This window comes from Salminus brasiliensis, chromosome 1 (genome assembly GCF_030463535.1).
Source record: "Salminus brasiliensis chromosome 1, fSalBra1.hap2, whole genome shotgun sequence".
In the NCBI taxonomy this organism is placed as follows: domain Eukaryota; kingdom Metazoa; phylum Chordata; class Actinopteri; order Characiformes; family Bryconidae; genus Salminus; species Salminus brasiliensis.
In genome coordinates this window covers 23,771,455-23,797,209 of record NC_132878.1, presented here as the reverse complement: position 1 = coordinate 23,797,209, position 25,755 = coordinate 23,771,455, and the positions used below count along the sequence as shown (strand labels likewise).

At 38.7% G+C, this 25,755-nt stretch overlaps 1 protein-coding gene across 2 annotated transcripts in view; it reads right to left on the bottom strand.

Moving 5' to 3' along the window:
- dab2ipb (DAB2 interacting protein b) overlaps positions 1 to 23,095 on the bottom strand; it is a 166,563-nt gene extending 143,468 nt beyond the window's left edge. The window contains exon 1 of one of the 2 annotated variants that reach the window (XM_072674954.1): positions 23,081 to 23,095. The gene's annotated coding sequence lies outside the window, so the exon portion shown is untranslated. Of the gene's footprint in view, positions 1 to 4,825; positions 4,970 to 23,080 lie in introns of those variants that run through there. The other variant, XM_072674949.1, reaches the window with a different exon arrangement.
- Between the last annotated feature and the right edge of the window lie 2,660 nt (positions 23,096 to 25,755).

Below are 25,755 nucleotides of genomic sequence, written 5' to 3'. Positions count from 1 at the left end.
TTTTCTTTTACATTTTAACATTGTTTTAGAGAGGAAGTAATGTGCTCTTAAAGGCTTAATTTGCAAATAAAAATATTCTACATTCTACATAATTTCTACTTAATATGTTCCAAATGTATGCAGGAGTGCTAAAACAGCTAGGGATGGATCCAGAGGCTACTAGTGCCGTCTCTTAAAAAAATTAAGGTATATTTAAGCCTTCTGGTCAACAGGTGACAACATTTAAGCTGCTGGCACAGGTAATTGACAGACAGACACATCCTAAAGGAAAAATGTCTAACAGTGTCCCAATCTATAATGGATCATCCAAACACAACGAGTGCATTACCTGCTCCATAGATACTGCGTGGGAAGCTAGCCCAAACTCTTTTAGGCCTGCTGTATGGTTATTACTAGTGTTGCACAGATAGCGATACTGTATCTGTATCGCGCCGATACTGGTACTGTATCGGCAATAGAGAGCACCGATACCATGAAGCTTACTGATGTCATACTTTTTTTTTTTTTTTTACATTTTAATTTTTGATCTGCATACTTTATGAAACCAAACATTTAAGCAGCCAGTAAACACCCGGTCATGAATAGTCATTACCATTAAACAGACATTTAAAGGCGTTTTTGACACTTTTTCTACAACCAAAAGTTGAGTTTAAGCAGCTTGTTTTAAGGCCACTCACTGAAGTTTAGTATCTTTTAACCTGAATGTGAATTTTAAACATTAAATAAAAGGCTGTTTGGTCGAACTTACCAAGAGTATGCTTCCCTACCTGCTTACTGTATTGTGGTAATTTTCATTGTTTCATAGCTCTGAAACTTTTCAAATGTGCAGTTACTCAACCAGTACATGCTATTCTTTTTAAGGAGTATAAGGATTTATAGCCATCTTTTGAGTCAGAGATGGTATTGGTATTCAGTATCGGCAGATACTTGAAAATCTGGTATCGGTATCGGAAAGGAAAAAGTGGTATCGGTGGATCCCTAGTTATTACCCTCTGTCCAGTAAAACACATATCTGTCCTCATTTTTCTCCATTTGTATGTAGGTTGATGTAGATATCCAATATACATGTCCAGTGCTGGTACCAATGCTAATGCATATAGAAACACATAAATAAATTACACATAGAACTAGATGAATTTCCCACCATGCTAATGCTACCTTGACACAAAGCAAAAACACATATCTTTACAGAGCAAAGTTTACATGCCTCTAAAACAATACTGATAAATAACCAAATTATTAAAAAATGAACAATACATTCTAATTTCACACTTTTAACAAAAATATTTTGCCCAACATTTTTTTTTAACACCCAATGTTTTTTTCTGTTTGTTTTTATTGCCAGCACTCTAAAGTTTGTCCAACCTTGCATAATTTGAGATTTTTTAAAGTCACCTTGTTCTAGCATGACAATCCATCAAGGGGAGATTTGACTGACAGTAGAATACCTACTTTTTCTCCAGCAGACAGGGGAGACATTGGGTGTTGGGGAAAAGGACAGGGTAGTTAACATTCCACAGTCAAAGTCAGAGCCGGATAATGCCAGAGTACGCACACCGGCGGAAAACTAACAGGAAAACTCAGCAGGATGCAGCTACTTTTGGGAAGAACAACAGAAAAGTAAAAGAAAAGGTCTGGTCAGAAATGACCTTGTCCTTCTTTCTCTCTTTGATATGAGACGCCAACTAGACCAAACTAACACTCACGCACCAGCTCTAAACAGGACACTATGAGTATTGCAACATTTTGCAGCAAATCTACGTTGACTCATGTACGTTAACACTGTGCATACGTCACACAGAGCACTGTAAATGCTATTACGCTCTAGCCTATGTAACATGCAGTAGCGTTCATTTACCTGTTTCTAAATAGAAATCCTGCACAACTGTACCAGTTAGTCATTCAGTATACATCAGTGTACACTATATGTACACATGTTTGTAAAGAAACCCTCTAATGAACACATTCAGCTATTTTAAATTGCAACCATTGCTGACACAGATGTGCAAATGCACACACACACACACACACACACACACACACACACACACACACACACACACACACACACAGCTTGTCTAGTCCCTGTAGAGATGTACGGTCAATAGAACTCTCTGGAGCAGATAAACATGAACCTATTGGCATCATTCCTAATGCCAGGCATGGACTAGTTTCATACTATGGTATGAAAACTTATGGCTATTATACTGTGTGCATTTGTTTTGAACCACTGCTGAAAAAAAAAGATTAGTAGATTAGTTAATCGATTGATTAATCATTAGCTTAAGCGACAATTGTCCAACCAAACGATTGTTAATTCCTTTAAAGGTCAGTGTATAATAATAATAATAATAATACAAAGAACAAGAATAAGAAGTGAAAAAAGTGAAATACTGTGTACTGTGATGTAAAAACACGTGATAACCATCTCACCTATCATACAGTCAAAATCTCATACCATTGCAAACCTAGACCTCACTAATGCTCGTCACTGAATAAAATTAAATCCTCACACCAATGCTCCAAAATTTAGTAAAAGGGCCTTCTCTAGTCAGTAGACCATTATTCCAACAAATTGATTTTAGGAGAAACAAAGACTGAGCAGATGTCACAATACTTTTGTAAATATAGTGTATACGCTGCGCTTTACTGCTACACATATCCTGTACAAATATATAAAATATTACAAATGCCAGTATATATATATATATATATAGTAGTCTAGAGTAGTCTGTACTGTGTGAACCCCGCGTGGATGTGAGTTGTTTTTATTTTGCGTTCTTTTACAAATTTATCACCAAGACAAACGTCTCACACATGAGGGTATGAGACTAATAAAGTGATTTAACAACCACAGTCCATAAAACCACCACATCAGGCTTTTTATTTGTACATATATATTTGTTTTAGCCAAAAAATGAGCAGACATCTTACTGTGAATTACTAGAATTAATTATACTTGGTCTAATGCAATTTTACACCCCATGAGGTAGTGTGTACACTCACAGCCCCAACAGGGCTGTATACTCAGTCTCTCTCTCTCTGTTATGACAGTGATCTGAGGAAGATTAAGGATTAGGGGATAGACAACTGTTGGTCATATTTGAGTGCAGGAGTTTTAAGCAGGCATGCTATTGTAGACGCGCACACACTACTGTTAGCATAACACTGTCAAGATCAAGGTTCAATTCACTTGGCAGAGCATTTCTAGTTAAGGCCATCCCAAATCCATCCACTCATTCTCAGCAACACGCAATTCCAGAGATTCCGTAATTCCGGACTTTGGCGCATGACCCCCTGTGCTCCATCCCGGTAATCCCTCTCCTCGCCGGGCCCATTTCCTTCCCGCCAGCTGCCGGCTCACACACACTATCCCACCCCAAGCTATTAATAGAGCAACAATGAACTCGGAATACCGAGCATGGAATCTCTCAAAAAAAGGCCACACCACAGATTAGTAAGGTGTTCAAAACAAAGCAGTGTTGTAAGATGGGGAAAGCAAGGAAGGGATGACACAGCACTGGAATTGCGCAAATCTTAATGAAATTCACACACATACATACCATGAACAGAGCTCAAGTTCTGAAATTGTAAATTTCACTGTTGCGAAAAATAAACAAATAAATAAATAAAGAAAGAAAAATAGTTTTAACATCTGTCCACTATAAAAATAGAATATAGATAGAATAGAATAAAAATAGAAAAACAGAAAGCAGAGAGATTGACATACAAAAGTCTTATGACATCAACAATATATGTCGTACAGCAAATTCAGAACCTAAACGTTGTACATGTACGTAAACACACATGCGTTTGTACATTTGTGCACAAGCACAGCAGACTGCACAGCAGTTCTAAAAAAAAACAAACAAGGTAGACGTTTCCAACAGCTTCCTTAACTCGACAAGTGACCCTCTGGGCCCTCAATATCTGCACATAACAACATATCGTAAAAAGGGGTAGAAACACGGATACCATCAGATTTTTCAGAGACTGACAAGTAACAGCTGACACACACAGACACACACAGCTCCAAAGGCAGTGAAAAACTATGTGTATATACTTTTATTACATTTCACATTTAAGTAACAACATTTAGATTGTATTTTGATGCTTTGGGTCAAAATCACATTCCTAAATTCTAATTATTTAGAATTGGAATTGTTATTATTTAGAGTCTACGTTGCCCGTTTGACCTACACGGCCAATGCACTCCTACTTTACACAAACTTTTCCAGATTCCAAGCATTAGGATATATACGGTCAATTTAAAGTGTTCTAATTGAGATTAGCAGTTCCACACTGGAATTTTAATGTTCATTTCACCAAACGCGAAAATATATGACTATTGCGTTGATGTGTACGATCAGTAAGAAGTTAACGGACCATACGGACCTGTATTTGTTCTGGATACGAAATCTGCATAAACCATCTCAGCAAAAGTGTGTGAAATTGCAGTGATTGTGTTACTAGAACAATGTAGAGTGAAAAAAGAAAAAAAAAGAACTCATTAGAGAACCACAGTACTTTTCAAACATGCTGGCTCACTTTCTCACACTGGCCATGTGTGTCTGTGTGTGTGTGTGTGTGTGTGTGTGTGTGTGTGTGTGTGTGTGTGTGTGTAAGAGAGAGACTGCGTGGGATTCTAGCACTTGGGATTTTGGTTTTCCCCCTTGTACAAACACAGTGTGACACAAAGGTAAAGGGAAAGCTCTAAAAACACCAAGTCCGTCGCTCTTGCCGCAAACACACACACACACACACACACACACACACACACACACACATCAAACAGTAGCAAAGGAGGGGAAAAGCACTCTCTTACCTCTAGAAACTCCTACAGCAGTGTGTAGAAAAAGTGTAAAGCCATTCTCTTCTCAACACATGGACAGCCACCAATAGCACCACATAAGTCCAGTCAAAGCAATGTCTGCCCTCTCTCTCTCTCTCTCTCTCTCTCCCTCTCTCTCGCTCACTCACTGGCTCTTTTCCTTTTCTCACTCACACACTTTCCATCTCTCTCCCTCTGCAGTGAGAGCAGCAAAGTCTGGAGTGTGTATGTGTGTGAGAAAGTAAAGGGGGGAGCGTGTGTGCGCGCGTGTGTGTAAGCAATCCGGCGGGTGCTTTCGCTGCAAGCCGAGATCAGATCCACCCCCTTTTTTTTCAACATCTAAGTCATGCAAACAAGCAGTGAGAGAAAAGGTGTGTGTGTGTGTGTCTGTGTGAGAGAGAGTGAGAAAGAGAGCGTGAAAATGTTTCTCCTTAAAACTTTCCAGCTCCTTCTTTCCTAATTTGACACATTTCTTTCACCCTGCAAGAACAGAAAAAAACTGTCATCACAGAGAGAGAGAGAGAGAGAGAGAGGGAGAGAGAGAGGGAGCATATATGCTGCATGTACCTCATGTCATAAACTCACATCCCACTAACTGCAAACTTGGGAGTATCCTTTCCTTTACTTAACCTACACACAGAGACACACGCACACACACCTCTCCCTGCATTATGTGGGGGGAATGCCGTTGTTCTTTGACGCCCCCAGGGCGATGAAGGAGGCGGGCCAAAAGCCCACAGAGTGGAATTCCAGACTGAGTATGGGCCAATCAGAGCAGAGACAATGGAGCAGTCAGAGTGCAGGCTGCGGCTGAGTAGGCAAACACAGCACGCTTGGATTTTACAGCTGCACAGGCTGAGAAAGCCAAGACACTACAGAGTCCCTCTAACATCAGAACATGAACTCTAACGCCATAGCACAGGTACAGTCTTGTGCAGCTGTGCGCACCCCTGCTCAAATGATCTGACATTTCATTTTAGAATTACAAATAAACTTTTACAAGAGTTTTCCCTCAATTTGTTCAATTCAGCAAACAAACCGCAATAAGGACATTAAATAGGACATGTAATTCTGGTACTTAAAATTCTGCGCAAGACTGCAACATGAAGACTTTTACAAGCAAAACTGAAAGGTTTTTCACCTGTTCCATCCCAGGAACCTAAGGTTCCTCACTTTCATTACCGCATAGCTTACATACTATTTTTATCCTAGATATTTCTAATAGCACTAAATTATTTATAGTGTTTACTGAATCATTCACAGGAGTTACTGAATAATTTCCAAAAAATCAATAGATGATCCTAAATAACTAATAGTAGATACTGAATAACTATTAGTATTTACTAAATAACTAATAGTAGATACTGAATAACTAATAGTATATACTAAATAACTAATAGTAGACACTGCATATTTCACAGTAGATCCTAAATAACTAATAGTAGATACTGAATAACTAATAGCATATACTAAATAATAATAGTAGATACAGCATATTTCACAGTAGATAGTGAATAACTAATAATAGATACTTCATGTTTCACAATAGATAGTGAATAACTAATAGTAGATACTACATGTTTCACAGTAGATAGTGAATAACTAATAGTAGATACTACATGTTTCACAGTAGATAGTGAATAACTAATAATAGATACTACATGTTTCACAGTAGATAGTGAATAACTAATAATAGATACTACATGTTTCACAGTAGATAGTGAATAACTAATAATAGATACTACATGTTTCACAGTAGATAGTGAATAACTAATAATAGATACTACATGTTTCACAGTAGTGAATAACTAATAGTAGATACTACATGTTTCACAGTAGATAGTGAATAACTAATAATAGATACATGTTTCACAGTAAATAGTGAATAACTAATCATTCATAGCAGTTACTGAATAATTATGCCTTATATTTAGTCATTTTATTATTTATTATCCTTATTTTAAGATTTCACAGATCTCACAAACATACACACACACTTGTGCACCAAACCAGTTTCATATGTCTCCCCAGGTACAAGGTATTTTCTAATAAAACTGACAGAAGTGTCCATTCATTCATCCTTCTGTGATTTGTAGACCATGAGAGAGAGACTGAGAGGGCAAGAGAGAGAGCACATACCTGCAGGTATGTCTACAGGAGTGTAGAGTTTCAAAGACACAAAAGAGAGCAGAAAGGACACAAAGGTCTTCCTTTTGATGAGACCATCTTTTAGACTTCTTGTCTGGGGTTTCATAATTAATTATTCTATGATTCTATATATGCTATGGCTACAGAATGATTGGTAACCTTGTTAAAGTCAAGCTAAAACTACAAAAAACACAATGAAACACTATGGAAATGCAGCTTGTTTAGTGAATATGTAAAAGTCTGACCCAGTTCTTATTCAAAGAACATGTATTTCAGTTTACTGTTGGGTTTCATATCAATGCAGACACAAAAATATTCCAGCAGACGTACGTTCAAAGGTTAGAACCCTTTCACCATTTGGAAAGGAGAGCAATCTAGATGTTTTTCTCTGACACTTTAGTCATTAACATTTAGTTGCTAATTCCTTTCTCTGGACTCTGGTTTTGGTTTTTGCACCTGTACTGCTTTTAAGTTGCTCACACCTTTTACTCTGGTGCTTATCCTTTCATTTGCACTTAAAAGGACGCAAAAAGAGAAGTACATAGCGTAAAAAACGTCTCTGCCTGAAATACAAGTTAAAAGTCAGACAAAACCACCAACTCAGCCATTAAAATTATTTTTTTTTTTTTAGAAAACAACTAAATGTAGTATCAGATGTTTCAGTACAGCTCCCATTCTTCTCAGGAAACTCACTTTCAGCTTCTCCAAAGTTCAGTCTTTAAGGTTACAACCTTTTCTGCTTCTCACCATCTGAGCCATCCCAAACACATTTAATGATGACCCACAGTGTTGAGTTATCTTCCAACAGTGGAAAGATGGACAGGAACACCTGTGGATGTTTTCAGATCTGAAGCTAAAGTGGAGCTCAGTTTTCTCCTCTCTCTCAAAGATCAAAGTGCTGTTTATCCAAGAGGCAGTATTGGTGGTCCATCATGTCTTGCACAATTAGGGGTCCCATTCGCTCAGGATCTTTAAATCCTTTTCTGGCCTACCTTTGTGGATATTTAAGGTCCCTTTTACATTCTTTTTCCCTATGAAAGTGGGTTTCCTTCTATCTATCCTCTCTGTCTGAACAGGTTGCACATAATGGCCATTTTGACTGGAAATGAAATAAATGAAGGGTGGTTACTGACCTTTGTTTACAGTATTTATGTCGACAGATACTGAGTGTACAAGACATAGCTTTTGATCTGCTACTTTTGTACTTTATGCACCCAGTGAGAGTACAGTTGTGTTTGTCGTTGCATCCGTGTATCTGACCTGATCGAGGTATATGAACCCACTCGCAGCTGCCTGACTTCAAAATGTGTTTGCAAACGAAAATCCCATTAAAATTACATATAGACTTGTTACATCCTGCAGTCCTATGAATATACATGGTCTTCATGCATAATAATGTTATGCCGTTTTGCTCCTAAAGATGCACACTCACTGCAGAGGTAATGCAGTTCCTGGCAGAGTGTCCATATTAGCAAAAAAGGCAAGCTACTTATGGAGGAAGGTATACTTTTTGCTCTTGGGTATTAGAAAAATGTTCTCTAGGCTTCCATTTTCAAGCCATTATGGTCAGCTCAAAGTCCTGCTTGAATCTTACTCATGATTCTCTCTAGAATCATTTTGTGATATCGAGAACAAATCATCCAACACCATTACCTCATCAATACTCTTGTGGCTGAACACAATTAAATTCTCAATCAAAAATTTCCTACAGCTAGTGTGTTCATTTCAAGAAGTTCAAGAAATTTTGTATAAGCGACACTTTATATAGTGTATATAAACACTGATACATAGTGTATGTCAGTTCGTTTTTTGCGCATGTTTTCATAAAGTCCTAGGGATGCCAACTGCTGTGACCTTACTTATTGTACTTTTATTTCAATTGACTGCATCAATGGAAGAGTTTTGCACATTATTTGTATATACTCACCAAGGTACCAAGAGTTTCTGAAGGTAATATGTCTAGTAAATGTAGCATGTCTTAGTTAACTGGCTTCAGGAAAATGTGTGTTTAGCATCTGATAGTGCTGAGACTGGACAGATTGTCAAGATATAATTACTAATGAAAGGTAGCTTGCTGAGAGAAACCCCCATTGGAACTTGATGTTGGCACAGTATTACAGCTTTGACTTATAGTTGCTTTCCTACTTATTTTACTGAATAGGTCAGCTTGTACATTTTCAAAGTGATGTGATTGGGTCTGGCTTCACCATGACCTGCTCAACGTTTTTCTGCAATCTGCCACTAGCTTTCTGCTGCGTAACTTCAAAACAAATGGGCAAGTGGTAGGCGACCTCCTGCTGTTAGTTACTAGTGGGATACTAGTTTAATCCTCAACCGTAAAGCCCACAGACTGTCTGATTCAGCAGGTGGGTCAATTTTCACCCACCCAGGCAGCTGCCTCAATTACATATGAGGAAAGATCAGGAGGACGAAGGATGAAATTGCATACCCCACCCCAACAAACAGAAAGACATCTATTTCCACTGTATATTTTAGGTTTCCTAAAGAACCTTTCAGCATGTGGATATTTAAAGAACTCTTTTGGTAAACGAGAACCTTTTTAGTTAAAAGAACCTCTACATATGTATAGGTTCTACACCAAGTAAAGATACTGTTTTGGACTGGCAATTCTGTGCAATGACAGGTGGAGTTATCATAAAACCATAACATATCCAGTACTTGTTGACTTTAACTCTTGCTGGTGGCTGTAGCCCATCCACTAATGCAATTCGTATTAGCCATCCTCTAGCCCTTCATCAGCAGTCAGTTTCTGACCACAGATCCGCTCTTGTCACAGATATTTTTGGGTGGTGGACCACCCTCAACCCAGCAGCAACACTGATGTGTTTTGAAACTCCAGCAATGCCAATGGGACTGATTCACGGTCACACACTAGTATCTGGTCAGTGGCAGTCCGGTGGTCAGAAATTGAGCTGTGATGAAAAGGGTAGAAGGCTTTGAGGTTTTCAGGATGTTTATACCCACATTAAGTGAACCATATAAGAGTCACAGAACCTTTTATACATAGTCCTCTCATTTCAGGAGACCAAAAGTACTTCTGCAGGCTAGTGGCACCAGCAGGATTTATGCTTGATTGTAAACCTTGTGGGTAACGTTCTACACAAATAAAATTACACAGCTGCACCAACTTGTCCAGGTGTAAAATTTACACCAAGCCTAGAAGCAAGCTGCAATGGTATGTGCAATAGGGTGTAAAGTTCTCTCTACAGATTATCAATTACCTATTTAGCAGCTTAGACTGCTTTAGAGTTAAGATCAGTTTCTGCAACCAGGTCCAGACCACACCACCATTGTAAAACCATATAATTACATTCCGCTAATCTCTGCATGGAGAGTTGTAACATTTGGTTGTAATTCAAATGAAGCAAAAGTAGATGAAATGCAAGTTTCTGATCAACACATTATGAATAGAGAAATGAATGCATATGCAAGCTGCTAAATATATGACTAGCAAAGTGCTTGCAGATTAGAAAAGTAGTTACATGATATATGGCCACAAGCATTTGCATAGTAATTGCACCCTTTTTACCATCTAGACTTGTCACAAGTGTTTTGTCTATCTGCGTCCTGAACATGTCGTGCAGTGTACAGTGCACTCAAACTTAATAAAAAGTAATTAACCAGTGACAACAATTATTCTACAGCAAACCCATCCAAATTGCTTGATTAAATGGCAGGAAAGGCTTGTTCCAAGCCTACACAACTACAGCATGTAGCTATTGACATAATTTACATGCACGTGGAACACGCAGACACTCAGAAATTAAGGGGTTAAAGCTCGACTTCATGCCTGAAGAGAAGAATGTCAGCAGCTGCCGTCGCCCGACACAAAGCCCCCCCTCCTTTGCATAGCCAACAGGAGGTCTAGGATGTGCCTGCCTGAAAAAGGCCAGCAGTCCTTGCAAGCCCCAGTTCCGGAAGGGCCCACACTCTCAGAGCAGCCTGAGAGCCGCATTCCTGCTCACAATGACAACTATGACATTCCTGCCAAAGGAGCCTAAAAACTGCACAGGAGGATATTGCAAGTGGACCGTAAACCAGCACAAAACACAAACTAGATAGTTTAACTCTGTAAAATTCACCTTAACAATGAAAACGTACTAGTGCTGAACCATTTTTTATTGCAATGCTTAGTTTTGCAATTTTGTCTCTATGCAGTTATGCACTTACATTTAAAGAGTATATCAAAACAGCAATAACCATTGATGTCTCAACATTAACACTAGCAGTGAACGGTGAGAACAATCCTGTGTGGAACAGTTCTTGTTAAAAACGTGATAAAGAAAAAACTAAATTTTTTCCTTAGAAAGTTTAAGCCCTTTTTTGTTGATTCATCTGTTTTCTGTACATTTTATTGCTGTTTTATTGAGAGAGTTGTTTCGTTCTCCCTTATTTGCTGGTTTCAGTCTCTGAGCTTAAGAAACAGAAATCGCCTACAGCATCTAATATCCATGTGCTTCAAAATTATTGGTCTTCCGCTGAGACCTCTGATTGTATTGCACAGACAAACACTGAAAAAGGATGCTCTATCATTACTGATCCATCACATGCTCTTCATTTTGTTTTTAAGCAGTTGCCTCTTGGCCATCTGTACCATTGTCCAAGATGTCAGATTGTAGACGGAGAGTGGCTTTGTGTCTGAAGCCCTCAGACTGCTAAATGAGCACTTACAATAATTGCCTGGATGTTAGCAGTATTTTTTGGCAACTATAGGTATTTTTTATGTTTTGTTATATTTATATTATATATATTATATTTATTTTTCTTTACTGCATTGTGTAGATTTTAGCATATTTCATGCTAATTTTAAAATATTCAATGTTCCACACCAGCCAAAGGAATCACAGCATGCTTAAGCACTACGGTCTACATTGAGTCTGTACTATAAATACATTCATTAAACAAAAGCAGAATTATCTTATTCATCATGAACTGGATTATAATCTGCAAGTTTGTTGTGAGCCAGGCTTTGTTGCTTAGATGAAGAAAGCTTAGACAGCCTGCTAGCACCCATGGTCCATTCATTGGAATTCAATGTGCCACTGGCTCAGCTGAAACCATTTACAACAGCAAACAGAACCAACTGCACAGCTCAGTGGTTTTCAACATGTAAGAAGGGATTGGATTCAGCACTTGGCAGCTAGGTGATTTCTTAAAAACACAATGAGGAAACGCACACAAGGCTTTGTGTATACTTGGTCACATGTAATTTGACAGACAGAGAGACCTATAATAGGAGCCTACCACTGGATGTGTGACGTAGGTGGTGCTAGAGAGAACTGTTGCTCAAAGCCTGAGGATCACACTTCTAAGATCATGTATGTACATATGTATAAGTTACAAACTGTACACCGGTATCGACAGAGTATTTTTATCTGTTTCGGCCCAATTTTAGCAGAACAATTTAGATGGGATATCCAGTCCAATGCTGTAAAAATCTAGCTTAAAAAAGCACATGCTCACATTGGCTGCTATTCAAAAAGCAGTCCAGCGTCAGACCAGATTCCTCCAGATTTATGACTGTTTTTGTGACAATGACCAGTTCTGGAAAAATACTCCAGAGGTGGTTTATGAATTCAGGCCTTGTGTGAGGTCATGTGTGTCCTCCTGCTCTTACTCTTATAACTGAGTAGGTTTAAACCCAAAATTGTCAAACAGCACTGGATAACACGCAGGTGCATCTCTGCTTAAAATACTACAGTGCTACATATTTCCATGTAAATGTACTGTAAGTATTTGGATACTAGTTCTATTACACACATTAATTTACTGAACCATTATAACAGTAAATACAGTAACTATGCAATTATGAATGTATACTGTAACCTAACAGCCACAACAAGGTTTCTGTGATATACTGTGTTTAATTCAACAGACAAAGGCTATGTTGACTGATTTTTATTTTTACACAAACCCTTCCAAACATTGCAAACTGACCTACAAATATAATGTTAGATATGATTCTGTCAAGAACCTTGTAATGATAATGACATAACTCATGTGTATGGGGTTTTGCATTGCTGGTGTTGCATGGTTGTGCTACTGCTACAGAATAAACCAGTGTTATTATTGTAAATTCATTTAATTACATTTAAATAATTTGAACATGTCAGCACTGCAGTTACTCTTTCCTATTTTGTTTGCTTCCCTATGCCATCTCTCTCTTCCACACACAGCAGGGTTTCTATAACCAACAAATGAAAGCAAATGCCCCCCTGCTGAGCTGTCTTCCCCAGTGCACTCCCTCCCAGTTCACTTCCCAACAACCACACTAAGCCATGGGGTAATATCATGCCAGCAGCTGGCACTCCTCAGCCATCAAGTTTCATTTTCCCTCCCACAAATATAAATAGTGAAGTTGATGCATACATTGCTTATAAAACAATCACTTTTGAGTTAAGAATCTTATACTGTGTAAATGTAAGAAACCACCCATTGTTTATTTAATTTCCAGTCAAAAATGAAAAAAGCAAAATGTTTTATATATATTTTTATATATTGGATATTTAAACATTATAGCTAAAATTAGGGCCCCTCATCAGATAAACAAAAACAGTGCCACTTTTGCATCAGATCTGAAAACAACCACAGGTGTTTCTGTCCATCTTTCCACTGTGAGAAGAAAATGCAATAGTGAGAGGAGGTAGAGCTCATCCTGAGAAAAGCAAACAAAGAAGATTTGATCAAATTAAACAAAGAGGCTGCTGGTGTTCTCAGAACAATGGACTGATCACCTCAGAGTCCCCATCTCCACATCATTTAATGTGTTTGGGGGGACTTTAAGGAGAAGAAAATGTTCTAACATTGAACTTTGCTGGGGTGGAAAAATCTCCTGAAAAGATTTTTGCAGAAAAATAAAAGTGAGTACACCAAGTGGTTTTCAGACAGCCAGCAAGCGCTTTGCACATTTTATATTTCCTCCTGGATGCATCGGCAACAATAAAACTCTATCTAGCATACCATACTGTAGCGTATTCAGCAATATTCTTCAGTTCTGGAAAACAGCATTTTAAAATCAATCCAAGATGTGGCATTCTCAGAGTGGGTGTGTCTAAACTTTTGACTGGTAGCTTATATCATCTGGGAGAACTTAAAATCTAAAATTTTCTAACTGAGACAAACTGTATTGTAATGGACTTCATAGGGTTGATTTTGATATGTGTTTTGGTCGAAATGTGACCTGACCACCCAGGATCCCCGGAGATTAATCCTGATTCAACCTGACTTTCTCCTGGTGCCAGTATGTTTGCTACAGTCAAAACTGTTGACAAAGGAAAATCTACTTCAACATCTAATTCTACTGAAGATTAAAGCTGAAGTTATATTAGTAGTGCTGTAATAATATTCAGATCATCTACTTAAATAAATGGTGCAAGCCTCTAAGTAAGCTTTAGCCTCTAAAGAACGCTTTCATGTGGCTGTACTGGAGTATTTTCCACAGTTTTCTGAGCAGTGATTAACTAAAATTACAAACCCTTGTTTGAGCATCATACTGATGGTAGTGCGAAGGATAGCTGCTTTCATAATTAACTCTACAACTGTGTAATTACTGTATACTGAAACAGACAGTCTGGAGAGTCGAGACTTCAAGGAAAAAAACAGACGAAGTTGCAAAGACAGAACGCGAAAAAGACACTGTAAACTTTGTAAACAAAGAGAAGTCCCTTCAGTCCCAACATGGTCGTAATGAGGTCCGACAGAAAGTGTAACAACAGAGTACCGAACTTTCTCTGCTCCTCCTGGGCTTTCCTCACAGATCTCCTTAGAGGACACACTTACAGACACCACTTAACATACACTGATGCACTCTGAAACTATGAGGGAATTAGAAAGCAGAGAGATGTTTTTAAGCTCATAGCAGGCTTAATTAGACACACGTACACACATCCACACAGTATCTGTTTGGGCTTCGGTTTCATCATGTGGAAAAAACTTTGAAAAATCTCCAGAGTCTGAGTTGGCAGGGAGTATGCAGTGTTTCCTCGAGGCGAGAGAACGAGAGAGAGAGCAAGCGAGAAGGAGCGGCAGAGAGAAAAACAGGGAGAAACTGTATTCTCATCACTTGAAAAAATCTCAAGTGTATCTCTCCCTCCTCTTCACTAAATCCCTTCCTCCATGTTTTTTCCTTCACAACAGAAAAATGAAGCAGGACAACAAAGCCCGAGACCCATTTACATCCCAACGAGGGCCAACAACACTGTTTTGCTCTCATTACAAAACAGGGTGTCCCAAACACCCCTCTTAACCTTCTAAACCTTCCACTCTAGCTCTTAAATCCTCTATTATTACCTAAACCCCCTAAATACTCTTTAAGCCTGGCACTACACCTTCTAAACCCTCTACTCAATCCAGGGATGGTGAACTGGGTTCCGTTACAGGCCACAGCTCTGCAGAGATTAGTGTCTTCTGTCTTCTAACACTCCACGTTCAACTCATGAAGTGCTTGAAAATTAGCTCATGAGTTGAATCAGGTGTCATTAATGAGAAGCAACACTAAAGTCTGCAGTGCTCAAGACCCTTTCATTATACCACTCCTTAATTATGTACTACACTTTCTAGCTCCTCTATATACCTTCATACACTCTGCTACACCCACTAAGCCTTAGGCATTAGGCCCTCTGAATCCTCCACTATGCACCCTTAACCCTGCATTATACCCCTAAGTCCTCCATACACCTCCCACCTAAACCACCCACCATGCCACAATGACACTGCATTATAACCACTACACCTCTAAACTCTGTATTATACTACTCACCAATCACTTCTTTATATCTCAAACTATGATAATGTGGATGAACAAAAAAATAAGTCCCCAAATTCACAACCCTAAATATCTGCACAGCATATCCTAAACCCAATGCTACATAATCTGTAAACCTTCCCTCCGACCCCTGAAATGTCCATATCCACACTATGCTTACTGATGTAATTTTTACCAGCATAAAAATGCAGGTTCTATAATGCTACACAGTGTTTGTATATTAATCATTATAGTAATCATGGGATTGTACATTTAATGGGGCCGCTACAATGCAAAAATATCTGAATTACCTCAACCCTGCAGGCAAATATGTTTTTCTGCAAAAGTCAAATGTGCTTATTTACCAAGTTTTCTAAGAACTTGAAGAAGCAACATTATTAAAAATGTTTACATTAAGTGACTTTTTGTCATTGCCACTCCAGCTCCAGACACCTGCTGCTCCACTATGTAATTCTGGACAAGACCACTTGCGAGCGCTGCATAACAAATGTCATATTTGTGCAGAATCCGTTAATATTACTGTGTCCGATCACATACTTCTTTCATGTTCAAGGCATGAATAAATCGGTCAATGAGGGGGGATCTCATGGTTTGTTCTTAAAGCAGTACTGCAACAGTGAAAAACACTTCAAATATGATGATCTCACATAAAAACAACCATATAGGTCAATAGTTTTAGTCAAAAAATAAGACTTATTTGGTTGTTTATTTTTTGCCCATCCACTAGTAGAGTTGTTGAGCAAAATATACATAAACACCCACACCCACACACACTTACATGAAGAAGAATTGATAAAACAGTGCTGGGAGATAGTGTTGAAGAAACTCTTGCTGTTTATGAACTTTTTGGAGATAAAAAGACTTACTGGAGTGGAATTACTGGAGAACTGGTAAGGATTCATCATTTCAGTGTGGTTAAGGTGAGAATAAGGATTTAGAATAAGGGTTAGGTTTAAGTGTAGAATAAGATAAAGGAGTAGATTAAGATAATAAAATGACATTTTACAGTTTTGTAGTTTTTACTTCATTGCAGTCGATTCTCAGTTGTGTGGACTCTGACAGGAGTCTTTTCTTTGCCCATTTCCTTTAAACATAAAAATTGGTTGTTTTACAAGATTAAATAAATGACTTTTGTGGACATTTACACTGTGAGCAGCAATTGTCACATAATACTGCTTTAAATAATAGATTGCATTTCAGGTCATTTTTTACTATGTCAGTTGTAGTCACAGATATATTTGATCATGTCTAAGTTATAACCTGAGTCAAAAGCTGATATCATTCTGACAGTGACAGCAGTACTTCTCATACACCAGTCACATACACAGATACAGTTCTCTTTTTGTAGTGGCCCATTAAGGGACAGTAGTTCCTCTTTAAAGTTCAAATGCTACAGTGCTACAGTAGATGGCCAAATGAGAATCATGTGCTTCTAATGAACCTGGAATTGCCAATGACGTGCCAATGAGGCTTTAGTATTGCATAAGAGCATTTAGTGTTGAGAAAATGAACTGATTTTGAACAGCATTGACTTTTTTTGGAACTGTATCTAACCTATCCAAGTTTTGCCATATTTTTCCAAGTTAGCATAATGTCATTAAAAAGTTAAAGACAATGGGCTTTTTGTCTTTTAATATAACTTACATAACCATACAATTACAAATGCCTAGAAATCACCAAGGAAAAGGGCAATAGGCAAATTCTGTGTAAGATAAACAACTGTCCATTGTCACACAGAAATTCAATATTATGATGAGATTTTTTTTGGCTGCTCCAATAAGGGACAAACTTCACTACATTTTCAAAAGGTTATCGTACTGTATGTCTCTAAAGCAATTCAGCATATGGAGCTTCAAAATCTCTCCACAAATGAATTTACTAGATATGGATATTTGTTGATAGCTTGGTTGCAGCTACTTTCCATGATTTGAAACTATTTTTAACACTGATTTTAACATATAGAATAGGCACCTATGCTAACGACACTCTCTAGATCCTGTAATACCAAAATCAAAAGTAACTGCTCATATAAACATATGTAATACAATGATGTTCAGCAGCTATTTTGATGTATTTGAAAGGAAGGTGGCTATACGCTTTATTCACATTAAGAAAAAAAAAAAAATACTGCATTTACATTTATATTTAAGGCATTTAGCAGACGCTTTTATCCAGAGCGACTTACAAAAGTGCTTTGCTATTTATCCAGGAAAAACCTCAGCTAGTTTGAATAGACTAAAAAAATCAAAGATATCTCTAAGTTTAGACTCTACTAAACACAAGTCAATAAGGTGAACACTCTGCTATTCGTCCAAGTAAACTCTGAAGAGGAGGGTCTTCAGTCTGTGTTTGAAGACAGTGAGCGACTCTGCCGTTCGGACACCCAGGAGAAGCTCGTTCCACCACTTTGGTGCCAGGACAGAAAGAAGCCTGGACAACTGCTGCACTGGTCTTCCGTGGATTTTGAGCGATGTTGGGTCGGGTCAAGCCGAGCCGTACTGGCTTTTGGCGGATTGGCTTTTGACCACTGCCATCAGATACGGAGGGGCTGGTCCGTTCTTGGCTTTGTAGGCCAGCATCAGGGTTTTGAATCTGATGCGGGCAGCAGCTACAGGAAGCCAGTGGAGAGAACGCAGCAGTGGAGTGACATGGCTGAATTTAGGAACGTTGAAGACGACCCGTGTTGCTGCATTCTGGATGAGTTGCAGGGGCCTGATGGTGCGCAGAGGGAGACCAGCCAGAAGAGAGTTGCAGTAGTCAAGTCTGGAAGTGACTAGAGACTGAACAAGCACCTGGGTGGCCTCTCTAGAGAGGAAGGGTCGAATTCTCTCTACTTTGTATACTAATATACAAAGTATATGGAAAGAAGACTCAAGATTCTGTACTGTCAAGTGGAGGGGATTGAGAAGGTGTACACTTATGATGACACAGCTACAATACCATCCAATTTAAAAATCCCACTGAGAACATTATAATCCCACTATGATGACAATTAGACCCCTCTGAAAAAAGCCTAATAAAGTGAGGGAGCTCAAACAATCATAATTACTACATAATTACAGCTAGTAGTACAAAACACTGATCTTATCATTGACAGAAATCATTTATAATACACAGGAGGATACAATGTTAAAAGACTTCTCTGGATGGAGAGGAAGTCAGCTATGTGAAGCCATCAATTTCTCCCTTGTTGTCTTGACCTGACAGTGCCTATATAACAATAATATAATATATAATATAATATATAATAATAGATTGATGTCCCACCATTCAGCTCTGTGGAGAAGTTTGTTTTTATAGACTAAAGTAAGTCATACCTTGTTCTAAAAGAAACACATGAAAATTCTGTACATTTTGAGGGGGTCACGAGACAAGAGACTTGATTAACACAGTTTTGGGGCAAATATTTAAATCTTGTGTATGCTGAACGTGATAGAGTGCGCTGATTAAAAGTACACAAACTCTTTTGCAAGAGTTTTAAGTTTAAGTTTTAAGTTACAGGTACTGAGAGAACTCGTACCTTTGATTTCAAAAGTGCAGCAAGAAATCAGTTCATTCACAGTTTTCCTCTTCTTAAAAGCCCCGCTGAACACTGATTATTACAAAAATGTTTCTGCAACACAGTCTATGATGTGCTACATGAACTGAATTACATGTGTTAATTAATCTTGGCAAAAGAAAAGGTTGGCCTCCACTGCACTTAAACACCTCTGCAAATCTAGCACTTCAATTTCTACTGATGTATTCTTCAAAAAGGGACAACATCTGGTCAACCAACAGTCTGACTTCAGCAAAATGACAATAATAACTCCAGACTACTGAGAGTGAACACGTCTTCCTTAATTGAAGTGTGTTAAAGTAAGAAAACACCAAAACATGCATGGCAGGGCTGAACAGCGTTTTATGCAGATTCGTGTGAAGTTACCAGCAGAGCGGGACTTCAGGTTACAGAGCTAAAGGAGTAGCACTCCAGTGTGTTATTTGGGTTTATTTTGAGATATTTTGGGGTTTGGCATGCACATACCGCAGATGTTGGACCTGACTACTGCATGGTGGTTTTGGGTTGGCTCAACATGTAGAACTGCCAGTGCTCTTGCACTTTTCTTCTCCTTTGTCTTTCCCTCAGCACCTCGGTGTAACTCCCTCCCTCTTGCTCTCTGTCACACTCTCTATCCTCTTGAACTGTCTCTCTTTCTCTCTGAGTGATGGCACTAAGCCATCACGTGGTGTTGTAGCACAGTTGGACTACAGTGGAGTAGATCGAGAAAGAGACATTTCATTCCCCCTCTGCCTCAAATATTTCAGTAGTTGACTCATTTCCACAAACTACACTTACGCATTCTTCTCGGCAGAACTACCAACAGTGAGGGTCAGTCTGTGCAGTGCAGTGGAGGTCACTTCATGTAGACACATGGAAAAACATTCCGTTAAGATTTTTATCCACTTGTTTACAATAAAGGTGCACACACTGCCGACATTTAGCTCTGAACGTCAACCTGCAACTTCCAGCTCAACTGCCTTGAGCATTTTGACATTACTGTATTAAATACAGCATTAAAAAACACAAAAGTCCATAATAGGGGCGTCACTTGTTACGCCCAAAAGGTTGTCAACCCAAAGTCTCTAAGGCCATGTTCAGACTGCCAGCCCAAATCTGATTTCTAGCATATCTAGATTGTATCCAGATTGACAGCCATAAACCACATGAAATCCGATTTCTACAAACTGGATCCAAACCACATTTAGAGGTGGTTTAAAATGCGACCACAACATAGCGACCACAACAAATCCAGAACGATGTCCATCTCTAATGCTTCTGCATAACACCTTTTCCACACAGACCGGCAAATCCAATCTGATCACTTGCAAATAACAGTGTGGACAAACTCAAGTTCATGAAACGAATAGGTGTCAGATATAAGCAGGCAAGTACCATGAGGGCAAATCCATAATCACCAATCCAAGAAGAAAAACACACACATAATACATATACAAAAATCAAACCAGAACATTGCTTATTAGTTGGACAAGGAACACAGAGACTTCACGAGGGCAAACTGAAGCTGCGTCCGACACCACGCCCTATTCACTATCCCCTACATTTGAAAATCTACAATATTATATAGAGCACTATTAAAGGAATCTGAATTTGACAACATGGGGGACGATTTTAGACACAGCAGACTGAATAAACACACAACACTCAACTTATGTAATTACTGAGAAGATAACTTCTGAAAATCTGAAAGCATTTCTTTAGTTAACCTTCTTCTTACACTTGTAACAGCCAATGCAGTCTCTGAAGACCATCATCCATGACCTCTTCAGAGAAGTGACGAGCGAACCAACACAATGAATCATGGGTATTCCATATCCATTAGGGGATATAATTTGTACACTGCCTATTGTGGTGTATTGTGGGAGTGTTACGGTGTTATGAGATTAATCACACAAAATCGTAATCAAATAATTCAATTCAATGCAGTTTGAATATGTACCATTTACTTACCAGCTCATGTTGTCCATGTGTGGAAACTGCAAAACGTAACCCTTTTACCACAAAAATCTTTTATTATATCCTTGATTTTGGAAGAAACTATGAATGAACAGGTGTCTCAATACTTTTGTTCATATTGTGTATATTCACCCATTCAGCATACATCAGTTTAGCCCTGCCCATTTATGCTGAAGTTACAAGAAATGCTTAAGACCAAACTTATTTTTGGTATAAGGCACAATACAGGACAGCATCTCAGACAGATATATAGAAAGTGGCCAGGTAAAACTGAATTATGGTTGGTCTTGGTACATAAACCTGTAGTTTAAAAAGTTATTTTTTTAGAAAAAAAGCATTTATGAAGTTAGTTGAACTGATCTCAAAGATAATAAATTCACTACAGTATGGTGGAGGTGTTAAAAAGCTAAAATCAAAATTAGCAACAACAATATAAATAAAGTTGTAAATCACAGCATTGAGTGAATGTCATACTAATACTCATAATACTGGCATACCTCTGCCTCAAGAAGATCCTGAGTTATTTATAGTGGTTACTGAAGGCTAATAAATCTTAAGATTATTAATCTAACAATAAGCCTAGGGTCAAGGGGTTAAAGATGCGATCTCAAAAGCGTACAGCTCAGAGATAGGAGCGAATGGAGGAGGAAGGGGAGAGAGACATCATCCATCTAGGTTTATTTGTGTTAATTTGTGCACTCGTTGTTCTTCCCTGTGCTCTGTCTGTCTCCCTCACTCATACATACCACTCTCACTGACCTACAAAGACAACTGCCAGAGTGGTGTGCAGCAACAATCCACTGCATATCCAGATACAAAATTTACCACACGTTCCAGCCACCCTAATGAAATTACAGAAATTCACAAGCTTGTCTTACAGGATTACACAACATGTTGTAAACATTCATCAAGACTGTAAACACTACATTTTCCACTCACAGCCAGCCATCCCAAGTTATTGCATCATTTTCCAAGCATGATGATAACGACAACATTTAGGGAACCATAGCCACAAAGTCAATTCGTAAAAATAAAGCCACCAAAATAGGTTATTCGGACCTACGTCATAGCCCAGTGGTTTATCACTTGCCGGAGGCCCACCATCCAGCAGTGCTTTTGCTTCTACCATCACAACGGACCCAACTAACTCATTAACAAGTGCTTAATCAGTTCAGGTGGGTGCTACAAAGAGATCCTTAAGGGATCCCATTAAATAACCACTTGTGGTTCCATAAAGAATTAGTTTGTAAAAGAGATGCATGACTGTGATGAATCTTGAAAGGTTCTTTACACTTTACAAGCATGACACAGCTCAAAGAAACCTGTGTAGTACTGAATGTGTTTAAAAGACTTGATAGATATAACATTTAAAGAACCTCAACATAATGTAAAGTTTCTATACCAATTCAATGCTTTTATCCTAGAACCTTTACACAAAGAACAATTCAGCAAGCTTTAGAAGATAAAGTTATTGCCAGCAACAACATAATAACTAAATTATGATTGTTTCCCACTCACAGCCCATTAGGATAGAGAAATTCAGAGACATTACATCAGATTCTAAACTTTCTGCACCATACCACATTTGTGGATATGAACATAAGAGGAAAAACTGTATAAGTGCAGACTCAAACTCAGTGCATTGGTATATGTGCATTTGAATAAAATAGCAAAATGAAAGAACTCTCAGCTTCCTAGCTCTGGCAGTTGGCCATCTCCTGACCACTGGCACAGAAGCTGGGGTATGAAAGCATATGCACGAAGGGGCCTCTTTCCCCACATTTATCCCAAAGGCACTTACCGGCGTGACCCTCATGCTCTGGACCTGTGTCGGGCTCCATAAGCTAAGGAGGAAAGAGGATTCCTGTCTCGCTGCTGAGCTGAAGGGACGGACGGGAGCAGGAGAGAAAAACTGAAGTGTTTCTTTCACTCCGCTTCTCAGGAGTCGCTGTGTTCCCCCCAACTGTTGTTCTACATCCGCACGAGTATGACTCCACAGACAGAGACACACAGATAGATAGAAAGATAGATAGAGACAGAGAACAAGAGAGAGGACGCATGTGGTGCGCATGCAGATCACTCTTTTTTCTAAGTTGATCTGCTCTCTTTCACTCCCCTTTCTTGCTTCGTTCTTAAAGACACAGTAACCATCTGAGCTTTATTTTACTTTTTTATTCAGGACAGTATAAAAAAAGAATGAACCGAGCCGGTTCTGTAACAAATATAGCGTGAAGCAGCACACCTTCACACTGCGTTGTGTAATGTTGTTACCGGTTAGTGTGTTTTTCCCTGTTGGAGTAGTTTGGAATGTGGATCTTAACTGAGTGCTGCAATTAAAAACAGCTCATTTTAAAGCCGAAGTAGTTTTAAAAGAAAAATATCGCATATGTGTTTAAGATTGGTCAAGACTTCAATAGTGATATTGGTTTAAAAAAAAACAAAAGTGGCATTGTGCCATTCGAAAACACAAGCTTGACCATTATTATCATTGTATCTTATAATTACTACTCAGGAAATACATAGAAGGTATAAGGTATACGAGCGAGGAAATGAAAGTCTGGAATGGCCGGCTTGCTCATGGATTGATTACACAACTACTGCATGGACTGATTACTCACATGTTGTTTCAACTGTTAGATGGAACTATGGAGCTTCCGCACGGCTGAAGTAATTCATTAAAGCCAGAGATGTACTACAAATAGATGTACCACAAATATACAGATACCACTTTTTTGAGTACATCACTTAACCCAGTACAGTGAGTGTCAGAACACAGCAGCAAACAATCACCTCTAACCACACAAAAAACAGCAAACGGTGCAGACCACATTTAACCACGACCAAAAGTACAGCAACAACAGTCGGAAAGCTAAAGGGAAACCAAAGCGATTGAGTTTTTAGCACTATATAAGCAGCCCTTTTCAGTGGTGTTTCCACTTTTAGCTCCACAGTGCAATTTTGTATGGAATACACTCTCTGCTCATGCTCCTCAACACTTGTTGTGGTTGATTCCAAAAAGAATGAAAAACTTTTCATCTTGAGAGGAAATGAAGGAAATTCATTACAGAAGTGCTGAACGTCCATGCATTACCAAGTTTGTCTCGAACAATTCATGTAGCTTCCTGCACCAACCTCGATCGATTTTGGTGATCAACCGATGAGTATCAGCCCCAAAAACACTGACCAGTCCATCTTTACTGTATAATGTTCCTGAAAATGACTGTTGATATTTAAAATCAACAGCAAAATAAATACAGCCATCCCTTCAAAGCTCTTTTGGAAGTAATCCCACTGTGCTAGCAAACATTTAGCAGCTTCTGCAACTTCTGTCTTTCACATATTGTATTTTTTTTTCTGAGGCAGACACTTAGTCTAGCGTGATATCAGTATCCTGGATAAGGCACCACTTTCATGGTCATGGCTCATCACACTTTTTTGGACCACATACCAAGAAAACCTTTCTCTGACACCCTGCCATAAAAATGTCAATTTATCATGAAGTTCTCATGCTCACCTTGTACTTACAGGACTCGTCTATAGAGAAAGTCATGTGTGCCCATCATTGGTAAATGCTTTCTTACTAGTAGGCCATGACCACCTGCAGTGTGCAGTCAACGATTTGCAATAGTTCCAACAGAGCCTGCTTCTTAAAGGCTGCTGGATCTATGGGGGGCTTTTCAAAGCACTAGGACCATCCCATTTTTGATTGAGTTCAGGCCGCTTACATCTAAAAAAAAATATCTCAATTCTCCCAAAGCCACATGGTTCAATGACCTATAAGCACACTAGACAAATCACACAGCAGCAGAATCAATAAAAATCTTAATCAGAATCAGAATCAGAATAGGACTTTATTGGCCAAGTATGCTTACACAATGCACTTCATATCTCATATTCATCATATATCATAGGAAATAGACAGAAATCAATAAGGTATATGAGCGAGGAATGCAAGTCTGGAATGGCCGGCTTGCTCATGGATTGATTACACACCTACTGCTGATTTCTCCAACCTGGTTCCTCAGTTCATGGACTGATTACCCACCTGTTGATAATTTCTCCGAACTAGTTCCCCAGTTTATGGACTGATTACTCAGAGTACATCACTTAACCCAGTACAGTGAGTGTCAGAACACAGCAGTTTTTGTAACATGTTGTTGTATTATAGCTGTGGTCTAGGCTATATGCACTGTTAAAAAGTGGGAATTTTTATGTTGTTAAATTGTAACAAACTAACAGGCCATTTTTTCCAGATGAAAAAAAAACACTTTAGTCTAGTGACCAATGTCATCATTTGCATATTCATACTCAAAAGCCAGATAGTAGCAGTTTAAGTTTAAAATTATGACAAGGGTGAGTACAGCAAGGTGATCATCCTCCATGAGCAAGGTCTCTCCCAGAGAGAAATTTTGTAGCAGACAGGTGTTTCCAGATGTGCTGCCCAAGCTTTTTTGTAGCAGCATAAAAAACAGGCCA